Source organism: Euprymna scolopes, chromosome 25, assembly GCF_053919585.1.
Source record: "Euprymna scolopes isolate OS-2025 chromosome 25, ASM5391958v1, whole genome shotgun sequence".
Taxonomy (NCBI): Eukaryota; Metazoa; Mollusca; class Cephalopoda; order Sepiida; family Sepiolidae; genus Euprymna; species Euprymna scolopes.
This window is the reverse complement of record NC_136506.1, coordinates 5,584,569-5,604,886: the sequence shown is the minus strand read 5'-3', so window position 1 is coordinate 5,604,886 and position 20,318 is coordinate 5,584,569.

Here is a 20,318-nt window from a genome sequence, read left to right as displayed (position 1 = left end):
TTCGCTATATCTTACAAGGTTTCCACTTTCGGCAGACTATTAATATGTGTTTTAGAAGGATATATCGCTCTTTCTGCAGAAGCTAATATTTCCTTGAGGTTTATTTCAGGTAAGTCAGACCACTTTCTTAAGTCAGCTAGTGTGATGGATTGGCTTACCAATGCCCATCAGCAGTAAATGTACACTCGTGACAAACGTACACTATCATCTATAAAAAGCGAGATTAAACAAAGATGTGACTAACGTTTTAGAACTTGATGGGCTAAATTAATTGAGTGGTGGTTATTGCGATTAAAAACCATGATGTTGCAGAAAGAAAAAATGATCAATAGCAAATATTATATAGAAGGTAATGCTATTTTAAATTCTATTAAAAAAAAGACGGACACAGATGAAGAAAATGGTATTTCTTACGAAAACAATGCGACAGATGTTGGTCAAAATAATGGCAAAAGTTCATCAAAATGACTTTGACTTGTTTCTATACCCACATTATCTTTAGAAACTTTTTTGAAAGTCTTAATTCGATAATGTCGCTCCGTTATTTCCTTCCGTCCCTGCCTAGATGCTGCCCTGTAATAGCTTCTTATTTTCGATTTTATAACATCGTTTGCAAAACTTCTGAACGAAAAACAGTTCCATTTTCCATTTTCATCTGCTTTACTGGACCTCTTTCAAGTATCAGCTTTTTCAATAACTCTAGAATAGCAGATGGAGATTCCGTATGTAACTCCTTCGATATCGCCGGTCTATCCTCAGGATTATTTATGTTTCGGGCGGGATCAATCGATTGGCATGGAAAACAATTTTTAACCACTTTTCGAACTTATTTCCGTTTTATATAATGTGAATCAACTTTGCGCGCCAAATATAATTTTTACTTTGTACTCCTATGTGATGCATGCCATTCAGCCCTTCTTGTTCACCAATTCATGGTCAGCATATCAGGACTTCCTTTTACTCGACTAACCAATGTTTTTTTGTTTGTGTTAACGCATCTGCTTTGTTTCTTTCTGAAAGCACAAACACAGCTTATATTCGCAGTTCAAATTTAGATACTACCTCTTCAATCCCTAATCTTTGTTTTATCAGTAAATTTCGTTCATATTCTTCCGCTTTCATCCACTGTACAATTCACCCAACTTAGTCCAACTCGTTTTACATGTTCTAGAAGTTCTTTGTATGATATCTGTGTTACATTCAACATTATATCATCGATCTTTAGTTTTGATTCCTTTTTCAACACCGTTTTTAAAACAGCTGCTATAGTCTTCGGCACAACATTCATTCCGAATCTTAGTCGTGTTCAGCAATCAGTTTTTTTTTCATAATAGAGTAGTTGGTAAAGCCATACTTCTTTTGCCATACGCAGCTGCAAGTAGGAACATATATGGTCCACTATTGAAGTTCCTCCCACCGACCCACTCCATTCTCTCCTCTTTTCATCACACATATCTATTATAATGCTACCTGTATGAACTGGCATACAACGGTTCAATTCACGAAAGTCTTACCGTGGACTGAATTTCCCTGTTCTGGCCTGGAACAATGCCAACACTGATAACACGCCTTTTCCCTCTTTCTTCCATGGTAAAAAATACTTTCTTCTATCTACCTTTCCACCTGCTTTTCAAACTCTTAAGTTTTCTCAGTTTCCAGTGAGTTCTAATCATATGTAATTCTATTCCGTAATAGTGAGGGGTCTCCTGTCCATTTCCTAATAACTGCATATTTCTTACTATCGAAATTTCCAAGTCTTTATTATCAAGTTTACCAACATCTTGCTGATGATCAGCAACGACACAATGTCCATTTCCAAATTTTACTTCATCTTTCGTTATAGTTACACCGCTCATCTAATTGATTGCATCCATTCCAATTATAACGTCAATGCCGACCCATTAATATTGCTTTCACTTTTACTCATACTCCATTTACTTTGATTTCTAGGTTTCGGGTTCCTTTACATTTTGTGTCCCTTCCATCAATTGCTTTTACGGTGCCACTCCTTATTCATCCACTCATAAGTCTAGAATTGATTAAAGTAATGTGCACCTAATATGGACCAGTGCACTGATTATCATATGATTCATCGCCACATCTATTATTGGAAGGGAAAGTAATACGCTTTTCTCCCCCGAAATAGCTACTGGTGCAGAAGCTCCCTTCGTCAGTCTCATTGACTCTGCGGGTAATATTTTTCTATGTTGCCAAACTTTCTACATTTGTAGCGCAATACTCTAGGGAACTCCTTACAGTGTTGTTTTTTTAAATGCCGTTTTCGACATCTTAAACACTGAATGCTAGTTGATTCTTTATTTCTTTGTGTATTGTTTTATGCACTCGCTGCCACTGTTCCAGTCTCTAAAATTTATTCACTAACTAAAAGCAGTGCATTTCCTAACGTCCATTCTCTTTACATGTTTCTATTTTTGTAGTGCAACGGGTACAGCATCTGAAGATCCTGTGATGAAAGCAATTTGGCTGTATGATCCAGCCTTATCCCTATGTATCCTACCAGTCCAACCAATGTATTTATTGATTCTTCTATATACTTGAATCGCTGTAGCTTTTCATATGTTCCAAAAGGTTCTTCTGTGAATGCCGTTATTAGTCACATCTCTATATATTCTTCATCTACTTTGTCCTCTTTGCTCATATCAAGGTAAGGAGCCAGCGCACTCTCATGGCAAACGAAAGGAAAAAACAAAAATGTCTGGCATTTTTGTAACTTAGCTATTAATTGTACTTTTTATCTATTCGACCACACCACATTCTCCACAAAAAGGCGGTATAACGTCGTTTCCTAATCTCAGTTGTCCCAACTGCATGATATTTTTTAGCCGAAATAGCCTGTGGTAAAAACAATAAAATGTAAGATTTAATATAGTTTTGCCTAAAATATTGCTACTTTAAATATCGATGCTCCGCTGTAAAAGTTAATTCCAAATCTCAACAATCTACTGCTTAAACTCACCGTTGAAAACAACACACTGCTGACAACGCTTGCTAATCTGACATCCAAACCCTTAATCTACCCCTATCTGATAAATTAGGCTCTTTATATCCAACCGGAAGCATTTCATTTGCATGTTGACAATATCGCAAACATATAAAGAGAAAAGGTTGCCATTTTTTCGTCATCCTTCATTGTTTTTCTGTACATGTAACTCTACACGCAAAGAAATTCATACTAATTATTTAAGTGCTTAATTACAAAAGATCACCTTCTTTTGCCTTTGGTAGCATTATATACCACAGAGTGTAAGATAAGAATTGAAATCCGTGTATCAAAATAAAAGGAAAGTTGCTTAAATGATGTTGTTGTGTAACTCAACAATCACAGGTGTGTTGTTTAAGTCTCCAAATAAGACCTTTATGCATTCGAAAGATTAAGAACATTCACTGGCCGAAAACTGTGTTTTTGAAAAACAAAATATATGATACAGACTCGGTTGACAACACTTTATTTCATTTTAAAATGTATCATAAGTAGTGCGCATACTACTTAACACATTTCCAGTGTTGGAAACGTTGTTTGGACCTACTGTATCCAGTTTTAGCTTTTTTTTTCATCGTAATTGCATTTTTACTAATTACGAAATACTGGTTCTTAGGCCAACAGATACACACATGAAAGACTTTACGTTTCTTAGTTTCCGTCGATTTCATAAATGAATACAATACTACGTTTCATTCAATTTTTATTTAAATCATTTTTTATTTATTTTGGTTCATATGTATATCGTCGAAACTGAGATATTTTTTATTTTTAAATAATAAATGTAAACAAATTATTGTTTATTCAAATAGTAAGCTAATTCACTGTATTGATTCCTTTTCTTACAAATTGTAAGTCTAATTCTTGCTATAAAAAAATGCATTTCTTATTTAGAATTTAAATTGTATTTGTTTTAATGTTTTATAGCAATGATATTTCTTATGAAGAAATATATGATTATTTAAATAGTTATTCTTTTTAAACGCAAATCTCATATTGTAACGGGAAAAAATTTGATATATTATATTGAAAAGTACAATTAGTTCATTTAATTTACAGGAAAACTATAAAAAATACGACATTTGCCCCATAACGTACGAGTGAATATAAAAATTCCGATTTGAAAATCGAAATATTGGGATGTGTTTTGTTCTTTTTTATCTACTTTTAATATATATTGCTAAGCAACTTTTTTGGTTTAGAAAATATATAAAACCTCATGCACTAGCATAATAAATCCTCATATTATTTAGATTACCCCTCCCACCTTGACTCGTGACGTTGTGGATAAAGTACTTAGTGTGTTCATTTGGAAGTTTCACTCTTATGGAACTTAAAGGTCAAGTATTCAGTACACGCGACATTCGTAATACAATTTTGAATTACTAAGAACGTCTACCCAGTCATAATTTAGAGGAGCGGAGCATGCTTCTCCTGTGCATTAACTAACGGGTTCTGTTCAATTCAAATTCCCGAGTTAGAAAGAAACATTCCAAAGTTCTTTTAAACATGCCTGAAAAAGGTCAACAGCTACATCGACTAAAATGATGTTTAAATAACACTTTATACGAGAATGAAATAATCCCACTCATACGATTATCAATCCTCGTCTCAAAATTTATATGTTCTTTTGTTGTTTAACGAGGTTTCCGTCAACTGATCCTCTATGCTTTTCATCTAAAAGGCTCAGAAGATGAGTTGGCCGAAACGAGAGGAAACGACAGCAACTATGAAGATGAGCATAACAGTCCACAATAGAATAAAAACACAACTAATGAAGCCTTATCTCAAAGTATTAAATATATATATATATATATATATATATATATATTATATATATATTAAATAAATAAATATATATATATATTAAAAAAATATTATATATATATATATATATATATATATATATATAAATATATATAATCCTCATCCGAAAAGTTCGGAAGTGTAAAGACTTTGTCCTTATTTATTCTTTATTTCATAATTCCAAGGGATGATTGGCCATCTTATTTTGGTGCAGAAAACATTCGCAACATTTTGTCCAGTTTATGTAGCTCATCGTTTCGAAAAGGACATCACAAAATATGTTTCTCTTCTCTACAAGTGATGCATAGGATAATAATATGACCATGTTATACAGACATACTTGAATATGTGTCAGGAAGATAAGGAAAAAGTTTTTCCAATGACTGATTCCACAGTAGGTACCCTTCATCTATTACTATTATACAGAGATAAAAGCCAAGTCAATGCAGTAGAGGCACTTGAGCAATCTGTTGGACAAGGCATGCTCAAAGACTTTGGAGGACAAGGCGGAGTAGTGAGGAAAGATTTTCTGGTAAACAGGGCTACAATTACAGGATCCTATTATGCTTCGTTCAAGGAGACGCGACAAAAATCAAGAGGTGAAGTAATATCAGTAAGTGTATCGTCTTTTTGCAAGACAATGGTCATGGCCACAATGCACAAGTTGCCAAAATAAAACGCACGGGGGTTTTGCTATATAATTCTCACCCATATCCCTACTCTTCTGATCTTAAACCCTCTGACTTTCACCTCTTCCCAGTCATGCAGTTCTGTTCTGAAGGAAAGTGTATGTCAGATTATACAGTCTCTGTTTCCGAAGTCATCTTGTGGTTGGAGATCTTACCTGGGGTGTTCTACAAAACGATCATCAGAACTGCGTTAAACGATAAGAGAAATGCGTAATTCAGAGTTTTTCTCATGTAAGGAAAGACAAATAACTGTGCCAAGTTTTGTTCATCCTCTTAGAAGACGGTCAATGACACTTCTCATTTTATGATTCTCGTACGAGCTGCCAATTATAATTATTTTTATGGAAAAAAAGAGCCATTTTTTATTATTATTAATTTTGAGTGATAGTTAATACTTCGAAAAGGGATTTTATTTTTAACAATAAATTATACGCTTTGATGTGGAAGGCACCGTGGAATTTTCTGTTGGTTATTATCAATACAGTAGAACCTAAAAAAATCGTTTTCGAAAAGTATGTGAGCGTTTGCATAAACTTCGTCATGGCAGTATATGAATCGATTTGGTAAAATAAAAATTAAATAAATTCACATAATAAATGAAAAAAAGAAGTATAACACTTCAGTTTTATATTTTTAACAGTTTTTTTTTACGCAGCATGAAGAATATATTTGTACTTGGATATGAAATAGATTCATATCACATGGTAGAATCGATATCATGAAACCCGATGGCATTGTTTGTGGTTTTTATTGAATAAGATAGGAAATAAATTGAATACAAGAACGCATAGAAACGCAATGGCATCATTTGATGATAACTGTAAACATTTTCGTCCCATTTCCCAGGATGTCTACACAGAATGGAATGGTAATATCGGTTATCTAGTAACAATGAACAATATCTCCATTGGAAAATACGCAGTTTCATTTTCTTGCAAAGTTTATATAACTTGCCAGCGGCAGAATTTTAACATAATTTGTTTCATTCTCTGGAACGTTTTTCAAACTCGTAGCCAACGAGTAAAACAAAAATAGTGTGTATGAGTATAATAACATTCAACAGTGTTTCATAATTCACCCCAAAGCAATGACTCAGTGGTTCTATTATTGAAGTTATTCGAGCTACTGTTCCCAACTTGCTCTTAGTCTCATAACGGTGTGGGGTAGATTACTCTCGTTTTGTCAGCCATGATTGTGAAGTCTTTATTGTATTTATATTATTTGTATTACGTTTCCTTACTAGGATGTTATTCTTATGACGTTGTGGGGGTAGATTACTCTCGTTCCGTCAGCCATGATTGAAATATCTTAATTGTATTTATATTATTTGGATTACGTTTCCCAACTTGGATATTATTCTTATAACGTTGTGGGGTAGATTACTCTCGTTCCGTCAGCAATGACTGAGAAGAAGTCTTAATTAGACTTCTTCTCAGTCATTCATTCTTAATTAGACTTATATTATTTCTCAACTTACATGTTATTCTCACAATTTTTCCATTGATGTAACCTCTGCTTCGGGTGCGTCTTGTCGAACATAGAAATCGTATTGTCGAACTCGAAAATATATACAGAATTTCGAATGGAATAATTTGTTTCATCCATAAGCGTAGCTTGATCTCGGTTCGTCAACCAACATCAAGTAAAAGTTCGAAATAATTGGTAATTTTTTTTTCAGGATTGAACTTTCATCCTCTAGATCGTCACTTAGAACGTTATGTGATGTATCGTGGCAAGACGTAGATCCGAAGAAATTCGGAGTTTACATTGGCCGAAACGTTGTAAGGCTTTCTCTGCTCTATCATTATTTTTATGACAAGTTTCTAATTGAGCTTTAATATATTTTCCCCTTTTCTCAAACTTTGATAAAATTATACTAGTCAAATTAAAATAACTATCAACAATTCGCCCTACACTATTAAACTTGAACAATCATGTATTTTCTTTCTATGAAACTTGCCTAAACGTAGATCCAACGAGCAAATACTTTTTCTAAAATTGCGCTACTTTCCATCTGACTACAATATGTACGTCTTCAAGTCCCATGTAAACTAGTTCTTGCTAAGCAACCCATTAAATAATCAAATTACAACAATTTTCCACTTGTAACGCTTATTACGCTGTTGTTCCGATGACTTCTCGACTGGCTTCGGCCTTGATAAGCTGTGACCCTTCTATAAAAAAATATAACACTACAATTATATAAATGCAACTTTCTCTGTTTGTGAGTTCCTACCTTATAGACTCCAAAACGGCTGAACAGATTTTCTTTAACATTTATACAACTTTAGTGTATACGTATGGGGATGATATTAGTTAAGTTTTGTCTCAGAATGCCCCCGATGGTTACCGATAATCGATAATCGAAACCGTTATTTTAATTTATACATCATCGGTAAAGCCATTTGTCCATGTCGCCGCTTAGCAACAATGATAGAACAACGGGCCGTAAAAATTCTTCTGTAGGTAAGTTGTTACCAGTTTTTTTGTGTTTTTTTTTTAGCTTGACGTGGTCTTTAGGTTAAACTCCGCATGTAATTTTTTTCATTAACTGCAAAAGATTTTTATAAGACTTGAAAATTTACCATTTTTTTAATGGCGTGCTCTGCAGGTTCAAACCTCGCACGTAAATTTCCTAATGTTTTTTTTTGTTTTGTTAACTGGAATGAAGTTTATATAAAATAATTTCATAACCAAAACAGTAGGTTCTCAACAGTGCAATGTGAAATAACATATTTTGGACTAAGCCACTGCATGAAGGCATGTGAAGCTTCCTCCAGGGCAATTTCACAGATTTCGATGACAATAAAAATATAATAGTGTGAAATATCCGTTTATCATCATTTAATCCCGGGCACGTCAGATCTCTCTGCTAGTAAAAATAAACAGGTCGTGAGATTGTTCGCTTTTAACATACTAGTCTTTTAACGTAATACGAATTCCATTCCAGAAGCAATAAAACTTCAATCGTGCGTGACGCACAGTTAAAACGACATATCTTTAGTGTGTTTATTATGTCGCCACTTCCTCTCCTGGTTGACACCTGACTTATATACATTGGAATATATTTCCAAAACCGGATAGCATGCGAATCGAACACAAGACACTCGTTTTAGTTAAAATTGAGTTTATACTTAAACAATCGATAGTTTAACATGATAAGCCAGATTGAGTCACCTTGCTATATCGTCTTTTCTCGGGGCCACATTTCTGAATAAACGTCTCACTTCCGTTTCCAGAACCGACTCTCTCATTATCTTGTAGATTACATGATTAGAAATGTCTTCACCTCCTAGACTCTTAATGATTGATTTTTCAAACTTCACCCCAAACAACACGTGGGTTTTTAATGTTCGTACGATCTCGTTCCCACGACCAGCCCTTAGATCGCATGTGTGTGCACTCGTTAAACTTTTGACATGATCTTTCCTGTCTGTCAACACCAGCCATCTGCCCTTTACTACTCGTTAGTTGAAAATGTATTTTAGAAAACATATTAAAATATGTTTGTATCTACTAGCTAATTTCTGCTCGCGTGCCATCGTACGGTCCTATTATATAACAAGTAGACGGGAAGTTTGGCTTTTCGCTGTCATCTCGACTAAATTAGGTGCTATTCCAGATTAAACTCAATATCAAAAAGGATAATTGCACAGCATCTTTATTAGGTACTATCAGGTTTAAAAAAGACTAACGTCAAAAACATATGCAGTTTTATCTAGTATACAATTTTCTTCAAGTATATGCAAATTCATAACACCATTTAAACGTAGGGATTAGAGTTTTTTTAACGTCTCTGTTTTTTAAACAAAGTTTTGATTATCTCCCTTTGCCACTGATCTTAGTAAAAACTGAAGTATCTATTTATTTTAACGATCTAGATTATTTGCTTAAAAATAATGCATACATTATTGTTATTTTAGTATGATCTTGTTTTTACTTAACATGTAAGTACATAAACACTCTTTGTGCTACTCTTTTTATTTTCCTCACAGAGTTTTAAATGTGAGAGTGAAACAAGAGATTCATGAATTGACAAAATAACATTGTCTATCCCAATCAAATAATGCTACTCTAAAAGACAAGGGCGCTCTTCATTAACAACAATAAACAAAGGGAAATTATGTTTCTGGATTTTTTAGATAAGGATTGGTTATTCCTAATATTTGGATTCATAGGGCTATTGTTCTCATGTTAAGTGTCATTTTCCTCCGACCCTCTCCAGATAAATCTTGTCAAACTTAGTAAATATTTCTGTCATTTGGACGAATTTTGAACGGAACCCTTTTATTTAGTTCACGAGGTATGATGATCTTATTCGGCAGCCATGACTGGATAGGGTTTATAAGTAATTCACAATTGTATATGAGCAGTGCGCAACAAGAAATTACAAGTGCGAATTACTTTGGACCTTATCAAGTCAGGGGTAACGGAAAAATAGCATGCTACCACCATCAATAAATAAAGGATTCTCTAGTAAATATTCCTCCAAATTTCCAAGTTCCACAGAAATGTTCCAAGTTCAACACGATTCATCTGAAAAAGATCTAAGTTTGCGTCGACCGAAACCTTGTGAAAATTACCCTGCAGATGAGAACATTAGTTAGATGAATCAAAATAAGACAGGGGTGGATATTTATTAGCATAAGAGAAAAAGGGAGATAATCTATTTATAGAAAACAAGGGAGTTAATCCATATATATATGCCTTTTTATAGTGTGTTTTCTATTTATTACAGTTGGTAATACTTTGTGTAAATCTCGAAAAAAGATCTATCAATAGATTTACAAGGTTGTTGTTGTCGGGTTGCCAAACGATGTCTATCAAAAATGTAATTTGGCAATTTAACATCAGATCTACTTAATATAGAAATGGAATTCGTGTGTGAAACTGTCTTTAATAAGTTCATTCACATTAAGAGATACACAATTCCCCCGAGGCCTCAGCTTATTAGTTGCAGCAACGCTAATCTTTTAAATGAATTTATTAATTGTACGATTACAATCTTTTTATTCTTTTGTTGCCACGGGTCAGATGGGATCAATATCCAGGCGAGAACACTTTAGAAACCTTTCATTGAAGACATAAAGAGAATGTGATGATAGCTTTGAGGTGAGGTGTTGTTGGCATCGACATTATCTCTACTTTCGACTGTTATCTTCCTAGTGGTGATTATATTCTAAAAATGTGAATTGAATCGTGACTAACTGATATTAAAGCTCGTATTGATATGCATACGCAGTGTGATGATGTGCAAATGTGTATCTCGAGTAGTAAGGCTTGAGAACATGCGTTGCATGAAGATAAATGATGTGAGTATTAAAGACAAGCTTTGTTCTTATGACGTTAGAGGAAGATTTAATCTGGACAGTATAGGAGATGTGTACAGGAAAAAAACCGATGATATGAACATGCTATTAGAATAAATAAGGCTAGGTTACTATATGTATAACAGTTGAGGTAGCAAGTCCTGTTCACAAAGGAAACGCGAGAGAAAACAGGAAAGGAAGTCAAAAATATGGGCCAGAGGGCAAAAATCATAAATAAAGGCCTGGAAAATGATAGACTAGTTTGGAAATTATCTTTGTTAAGCCATCCAACAAGTGGAAACCGACGGTAATCGTTTATTATGATGATGATGATGATGATGATGATGATGATGATGATGATGATGATGATGCAGGTGGGGGGTGACTGTAAGGGTGATTGTGATAGTGGTTTTCTTCGAGGTATTACTGATGTCGTGTATTGGAAGAAAGGTGGATTTTTTAGAAAGCCAGTTTGGTTAAATCAGTTTGTCAATGGCGGCACTGACCTGCAATCAGCAATATAAAACTAACATTGGTTTAGTTGTGACAATTCCTCGTTTGCCACTTCAACGTGTGAAGGATCCCTGACTTCAAAGCCAGCCTCGCTCCGGTGCAAGTAAAAAACAAAGGAAGAAAGAAAAGCTTCAGGGCTCCCAGCCCCACAATGTGAAAATACAAAAGGTTCACTCACCGGGCCGATATATCGTCAATCCTGTCGATAGGCAAAACCAAAAGTACCACTGGACCTTACGGTCACACCGTTCACTGAGATCTGTTAGCGGTCAGCTGTCAACAGTGGAGGTTAAAACACTAACGGAGGTTTGAACTTCAAACCTATATATTTGAAAACAATGTCAATAAGCGGGTTGGTGACCAATCCAAACGTTTCAAAAAATAAATAAATAAATAAAATAAAAATAAAAAATTAAAAAAACGAGAGAAAAAAAATGTGTGTATATCATTATCGTCCCACAAGTTTTTATTTCCTTTTTTACCTCAAAGTTGTGGAGGATATATCTTGATGTTTTGAAGTGACACGCGATTATTCATCCGGTTTTACTGAGCTGCTAATTTACTTTTCTTACAAGATATTTTACGAATCTCTGCACTTCTTAGATATTCCTTTTGTTTTTGTTGTGCGTTCAACCTACAGGGGCCTTTAAAGCTCAATTTCCTTTACAAATATGTGGTTTTAATGCCCCTCCAACAAAAAGTAGGGGCACTCTGAGTTGGGAACAAAATTGACAGTCGAAAAGAAGTATTCCTCAGTCCGCAGACAGAACGGATACCATAATTCGCTCCCAGTAATTAGACAGGACACTCATTGTGATGGTCACGAGCTACAGTTAGATTAGCAGTTAAATATACTCTTTTTCCAAAGAATTCCATGGAAGCAACCTTAAGAAGCATCATTTTTACAAAAGAAAGGAATACTAGTTTGTTTTTCGGTGGCCGTGGTTTACCAGACCTCTATGGGACTGGTCTGCTTTGCTGTTCAAGCTTAACAACTCACTTCACCAGTCTCTAAAACAGAACTCTTGAACTGCGAAGAAACTGCTGAAATACAACTTTACATTGCTATTTATCCACCGATCAACTCTTGAAGAATTAAATTGGCCAATTGTCAATACTAACTCAATAAGCGTAACAGGCTTTTCAAGGCAAACTATGATTTCATAACCGCGAGTCAAATGTGATTGTTCTTTTGTAATCAATCAAAATGATATTTCTTCTTTTTCGCAGAGATAAATCTTTAATAAATAATTTCAAAATAACTATTTCAATCGAAATCTCAAAGCGAATGAACATTTCTTTTCCTGCTAGAAAATATTCTTAAAAGAATTCTCGCCTGGTCGGTGCTACAAATTTGGTCTTGACAATCCCCTTTATCACCAGTCGAAATCATAAGCGAATTGGCTATTCCCTTTTTGCTCAGAATGACATCCTAAACCAAAACCATCCTTATTTTTTAATTCTTGCCGGTTGGTGCATTGCATCTATTATGAAACCAAACTCACACATATATCAGTCCTGGTATTTACAACTGGACGCATTGCTAATGTAATCAGGCCCGGTAGGTATTATATCAATTAGCTTATCCTGGAGGCTGAATCTTCCAGGAGTAGCTACACTGATGATGCACCAGAAATAAGGCCAATCGACAGCATTACATAAATATCCGTTTTCAAAAGGAATGATTTATCAGGAAAGTTAAGTAAAAGGTCCTGATGGTGTATGAAGCAACCGGCACCCCTGCTAGAGATGGTACATTTCTTTGGGATAAAGTGATACATTTTGAAATATGTTTTTAATTCTCAAATAATCAACGTAGTACTCCCCAAGGGGGAAAAAGGGCTATTGGCCTTCAGGCTAATATCAGTGTAGTATCTGTTCTAATGTTACACTTCACTTTTTTAACGTCGCATTTTGGTCTCGGTTAGTGAAAGAGACATCCTTCATGACTGATAGATTTGTTTATTTTTGTTAATAACCAGATTGCCCCTGTTGGGGGAGCTGGGTTCCTCCACATTAAAACCCGACTTTGTTTCTTACTCTACTCCCCTAAAGAGGCAGGTAAACAAAATAAAATCAATGTAGTACACGAACAACGAAGTAGAAGCTCGATATATATTTACAGATTTAATTTTCCTCTTGCGTCATCAAATCTAAGTGTCTGTTCAACACTCATTCAACACATCCATCGTATCATTCTCATCTCGTTTCACTCCATGCACTGCATGTACTTAATCCTCCCGTCCAAACTGGAATTTACCAAAAGGATTTGCATTAATGATAAAGATTTAAATCTTTCAATCGTAGGTGTACCCCTTTTCTTCCTGAGACTTTAATGGATGGTTCTGCTATTGAGTAGTAATTGTATTCGTCTTTCCTTCTCATCAAAACCTTCTTAAAGTTAATATATTAAATCGAATGCTTTTTATATTCTCATAAAATCGTATTCGTAATCAGTTCTCTGTATTGATTCATCATGCATTTTTCTTACTATGAAGCTTGAACAATATATATATATATATATATATATATATGCTAAATTGATACTTTTTATTTATATATATACATATACGGGTAATATTGTTTTACTTATCTATCCACAAACTCACGCGCGCGCACACACACACACACGCGCACACACACACACATATATATACATATATATATATGCACGAGTAATCTTTTTTATCTATATATAAATATCCAACTATCTTATTTTATCTCTCTCTTTCTCTCTCTCTCTCTCTATATATATATATATATGTATATATATATATATATATATATAGACACGAGCGGCGTGCAATAAGTAATGCTCCTGACCAACTTCCCATACCAGTAGAGCAACGAAACTTGGCACAGTTATTCGTCTTTCTCTATATAGGAACCACCCAGTGTTATGCATTTCTCCCATCGTTTGATGCAGCTCTTTAGACCATTTTTGTAGAACACCCCAGGTTGGTCCTCCAACCACGACGTGAATTCAGATATCAAGGTTGCATCATCTGATAAACGCTTTCCTTTCAAAACCAACTTCATGGCTGGGAAGAGTTGAAAATAGGAGGGTGCAAGGTCATGAGAGTAGTGAGGATGTGGAAGGATTTCATAACCACATGCCTGCTCTTCTAATCTGGCGACATGCGAGTTGTGGACCGGAACGTTGTCCTGCAGGAGGAGGGCATCTTTGCTGATTTTACCCCGCCTCTTGATTTTGATAGCTTCCCTTAATTTCCTCTAATCTGAAGCATAATAAGCTCCTGAAATTTTGGTACCCTTGGCCAGGACATCTGTCATCACTACTCCCCCTGATCCCAGAAGACTGTGAGCATGTCCTTGCCAGCGGAGGGCTGCCCCCCTGCTTTCTTTGTTGGTGGTGAGTCCAATTGTTTCCACTGCATTGGCTGGGCTTTGGTTTCTGGATCATAGTGATGGACCCAGGTTTCATCCTGTGTAATCAGTATTTTGAAAAACTATTACTCATCTTATTGGCACATCTCCAAATTAATCCACGAGCACTCGACGCGTTCTTCTACACTACCAACATAAGTAAATACACGTTCTTCCTTTTTCTAAAAAAAATATTCTCCATTTTTTAATACACCTTTCTTAAAATCATTCATGCCTTTTCTTCTACATTATCAACATATGTAAACACATCCTAAAATGTTGTTTTATACAAATTAATAATCAACACAATAAAACGTACGTTTTCAGCGTTCCAAGTGTCTTTTTTTGTTAAAACATTCCTAATAAACAATTATAATACTGTCCGCTTTTTTTTACATCGTTCATTTCCTCATTGCCTTAGTTAGTTCTATTGATCTTATTATTAACATAAGTAAAATGATTAACCCTATGGGTAAGGAATGTTTGTTTAAAATACAAGAAAAAGTGTCATTTTACTTTTCTATGGCAAGTATGGCAACCCTCTTATAATTCAATGGCTGTAAGTTTTCTTTTTTCAAAAATAAACAATTATAAACAGAACGACTCATAGAAATCTATCTAACTTCTTTTTTCATTTTAATATACTTTCCTAGGAATGTTTTTGTTATGTCCCAAAAACAATTTCTTTACGTCAGAAGTGTCACGCTCATACATTAATTCCATAGCTAAGATAACATACTGACCCAACGGGTAGTCTACTATATATATATATATATATATATATATATATATATATATATATATATACATATATATATATACATATATATATAGTAGACTACCCGTATATATATATATATGTATGTGTGTATGTATATATATATATATATATATATATATATGTACAAGTAATATTTTTATCCATATATATGAGAACAAGTAATATTGTTTTATCCCTCTGTATATATGTGCACATATTTTTTATCTATCTATCTCTCTCTCTCTCTCTCTCTCTCTCTCTCTCTATATATATATATATATATATATATATATATATATATATGTGTGTGTGTGTGTGTGTGTGTGTGTGAAAATATATTTTCTTATAATATATACCAATCTTTATTTAAGAAGCTCAATCTGATTACAGCTGAATTAAGGGCATACTAGGTTCACTGATTGATATAATAAATAACTGATTGATTGTTCGCTACGAAACATATACTGTCAAGAGTTATAAATTTCAAGTGAATTAAAGGAATAAATTATAAAATGGTAAACATCAGGAACTTTGCAAAATATTTTTTGTCATTTATTCACTACATACATATATATATATATATATATATATTTATATATGTGTGTCTGTGAGTCTGTGTGTCTCAGTGTGTGTTTGTGTTTGTGCGTACAGTAATATTTTTTATACAAACCTGATGAAGAAGTTCAATCGAAGGTCTACTTAAAGTTTTAATATAAGTAATTATAAAAACTTAGTCGACAATATTCAATAGAAACTCAAAGGTTCAGATTTCATTGTCTGCAACCCCCGAAGTGTAGGGGAGCCCTAGCATTACTTCAATTATAATTGGTGTTAACTTGATAATGTTCAGTGTTTAGTAAGGATGCACAAGGACTTTTATTTTTTTTACTCTTATTCAAACACTAGGACATAACCGGCTTCCATTAAGGACCATCTTTTCAGAAACACTTTAAATAAGGAGAACAGCAGCAACATATATGTTTTCAATACAAAGTAGGAAACAAGGGAGGTATTCCAATGTCTAAGTAAAAACAACTATTAGAGTTGACGTTTTTCGGCATTTGAGGGTTTCTAGAGTGAATGCTGGAATGTTGCTGCTTGTTGGATTAGTCATAAGTATTTACGTCCAGGACGGAATTAGTAATGCAAGAGTATAAAATATTATTATTTTAAATTTTGATATGAGTTGACCCAGAATTTTTTTTTTTTGCAAACATTCTTCTTTAATTCCAAAGCAGCCAATTTAAATAATCGATCGCTATTCATACAATTGATCAATGTTAGAACCTCGATAATATTCCTTATTGCATGTTTCATAATCATAACATCTCATTTACTGTTACACTCGCATGGCATTTAGCCTTGCTAAGTAGTGCTCAAATAATAATTAAACCAAAAAAAAAACATAGATAACTCATATAATGTGCTTTGCAAATACACATGCACTATCATTTCTAAATTTTTGTATGATGCCACAGACGATTGGACTTTGGTATCCTGGCTTTTTTGTGTTAAACCTCTCAACTTAAAATCATGCTGTATCATAAACTGTTACCCTCGTATTGCTATTGGCCTTGATAATCTCTTATCTAATAGTAATAAAAACAAAACTCCCACGTGACATTATATGAATCGTAGTGCTTCCATATTTTGAAATGGGTTTACAATTAGTATGTCTATATGCATATTTGTTTTTTAATTTATAGCCAAATATTCAATTTGGAGGCAACAGTAAATGGAATGTTCACTAAAATTCGTTATAATAATGGTCCATTCATAAGTAAAATTAAGTGGTCTAATATACTCCAAACAAACACAATGTTCCCTTTTTCTTGTCTACAATCGCTCAGCATGCAAGAAAAAGTGCAAATTCTGGTCCCAGAGTTACTCCATTTTCCCTTTTCCTTATTTTATAATGTGGAGCACTTAGCAAGAATGCATCAAAGTGTTTTTTTTAAACATGCCTAATGGGACACTTTAAGTATGGAGTTTAGCAGCGAGATAGCTGTACACATTACACTTTAATATCTGCATGACAATGAAGCAGGAAATAGGGGGATTCAAACGTTTTATAGCTCGAGCTTTTTGGCTGGTGCATCTGTTGCTTGTCTCTTACTTTTGGACAGGGTTCAAAAAGAGTCACCAACTTGAACAGTCATCTAGGCTTCAGCCTCTGTCCCACCGAAGAAATGTTGCATCCCTCTGCCTGTTCTACAAATACATTAATGGTGAATGCTCTGACGAAATACAAGCACCTGTACCTCCTCGACGTAACTACCCCCGACAAACCTGACAAGCAACTAAGTTCCACCCCTTTACAGTAGCAATCCCTATGTGTAAGAAAGCCTTTTACTCCAATAGTTTCTTCCCCAGAACTGCAAGACGTTGGAACTCCCTTCCAGGATTCTGCGTTCCCAACTGTTCTGATATGCAGAAGTTCAAGTGTAATGTGAACAAACATCTTGTTACTCATATCCCTTCATAATGCCCCCGCGAATTATGTCCCCGATAGTAGCTACCTACTTCAAAGCGGCACCTGCCTTTTTTGGGGTGAAAGTTGAATAATAAAAAAAACTGACACTACAATACTACAAGACTACATACAATTCAAAAACTATACCTACGTTTTTTAAGATAAACTGAGACCTCCTTTCTATCGTATATATATATATATATAATCTTTTCATTGGATAGATGGAATTTTTCTGCTTTTCAGATCTATTTATGTCAAGGGTCACCAATAGTACTATTTCATTAAGTAACATTTTTAAATGACTTGAGTGAGAGTTGAACCCTGGCGTTCGGACATTTTTTGCAAATATTTACCTTAGTGCATTCATTATTTTTATGAGTTGTTATCCTCACCTTCATAGTTATTTCGGTCATCTCATTCTCTTGCCTTATTTAGGTGATACATTGTGACAGGAATGTTGAGTCTTGTAACTTATTCCCAATACTTACTTCCTTCTATAGTTGTTGTTTCACTACGTTTATGCTAACTAATCCTCTGAGCTGTTTAGATAGGATTGAAACCGCTATCTTCGGACAATGCTCACCTGGAACCGTAAAGACCCAACGCCTCTATCAACCGGGCCAGTAATCAAATGCTCTTATAGCTTTGATCAATGTTAAACATTCCATAGTGCTTTCTATTTGTCAGCTGAAAAACATGTTGTCTCATTAATTATTATCCTTGAGTAACTCTTAGACTTGATAATATATGATCAAATAAGAAAAAGAACCACAAACATCATAGCTATCTTTATATAAATAATGTCTCAGTATTTTGGGATGGGTTTGCAGATAATATGTCTGTATGTATATGTAATTTAAAATAAAATTATCCTCTAAAGCTGATGCGGAGGGCAAATATTCAATTTTGACCTACAAGTAAATTGAATGTCAACTGTAAGTCTTCATCGAAATTGTAATATGATGTGCACTTACATAGAGTGAGATAGATGAACAACCTGAAAATACATTTGCAAACTTGATTCCGACATGGAAACCCAAGAATCTTATTGGCGTTTTTCTTCACAGTTTTACTGTTTTTGCAATCTCGCCAGAATAAATTGCTTCGGCCTTTCCCAGTTTGACAAGTATATTTATAAGTTATAATAAGAAAATAAAATAGAAACATTAAAGAAAGAAAACGAAAAAAATCCAAAGAAGCCCCAAAAATAAAAATCCTGCACGAATTACAATTGGGAGTGCCGTTTTTGTCTGTAAATGTCTCGCTATATCAGCGGACCTATTGGACCCGACCCACAAATAACTTCAGCGCAGACTTTCTAATCAAGTTATGTAGATAACAAGTTCAAAATAACAAAACATACTATAATTTCCTTGGTTTATTTTCTGTAAATCTTATTCAGACATCTAAATGTTTGTACGTTTTAAATATATTTCTCAAAATAATTTTTTAAATTCAAAACATAATGAATGAGATTTTTAAAGGAATTTCTGTCTTGAACATTTTTTTTTTTGTTAATAGAAGAGATTTGAAGAAAGAAACGGTTGTCATCATCATCATTGTCATCATTATTATTATTTTCAGCATTATCATCATAATCATCATCATTATCATCGCCATCATCATTATCATTCTCATCATTGATATTATCATCAGCATTATCATCATCATCAATGTCATGATCATCATCATCATTGCAATTATTATAAGCATTATCATCATCATTATCATTGCAATTATTATAATAATTATCATCATCATCATTATCATCATTGTCGTCACTGTTATAATCATCAGCATTATAATAATCATCGTTATCATCATCATTGTCATCATTGCCATTATCATCATCTTCATCACCATTGTCGTCACTGTCATAATAATCAGTATTATTATCACCATCACAATCATCAGCATTGTGGTGGTCACCGCGTCATCATCATCATAATCATCATTATCGTCGTCGTCATCGCCATCATAATCATAATCATCATCATCGTCCACATCATCCTTATAGTAATCATCATTATCATCATCATCATAATCATCATCGTCATCACCATCATCTTATGCAAACATTTAAATGTTTGTATGTTTAAAATATATTGCCTAGCAATTTTAGGAAATATATTTCAAAATAATGAATTAGAATTTATCATAAGTTTCACTTAATTTTTTTTATGCTGGCAGTTGTTGGGCGGTTTTTAGAAATTGTATTCTAAAGTAACCTATTCCTGGTCAAGTCTTCATTTATACCTCTTTCTCTGAGGTCAATCTCATGTTTTATGTGTTCATTGCATTTGACCTGAACCCCTCATCCCTACATCTCCTGGACAGGAACCCATATACACTCATTTAATATGACCATACGATTGATGTT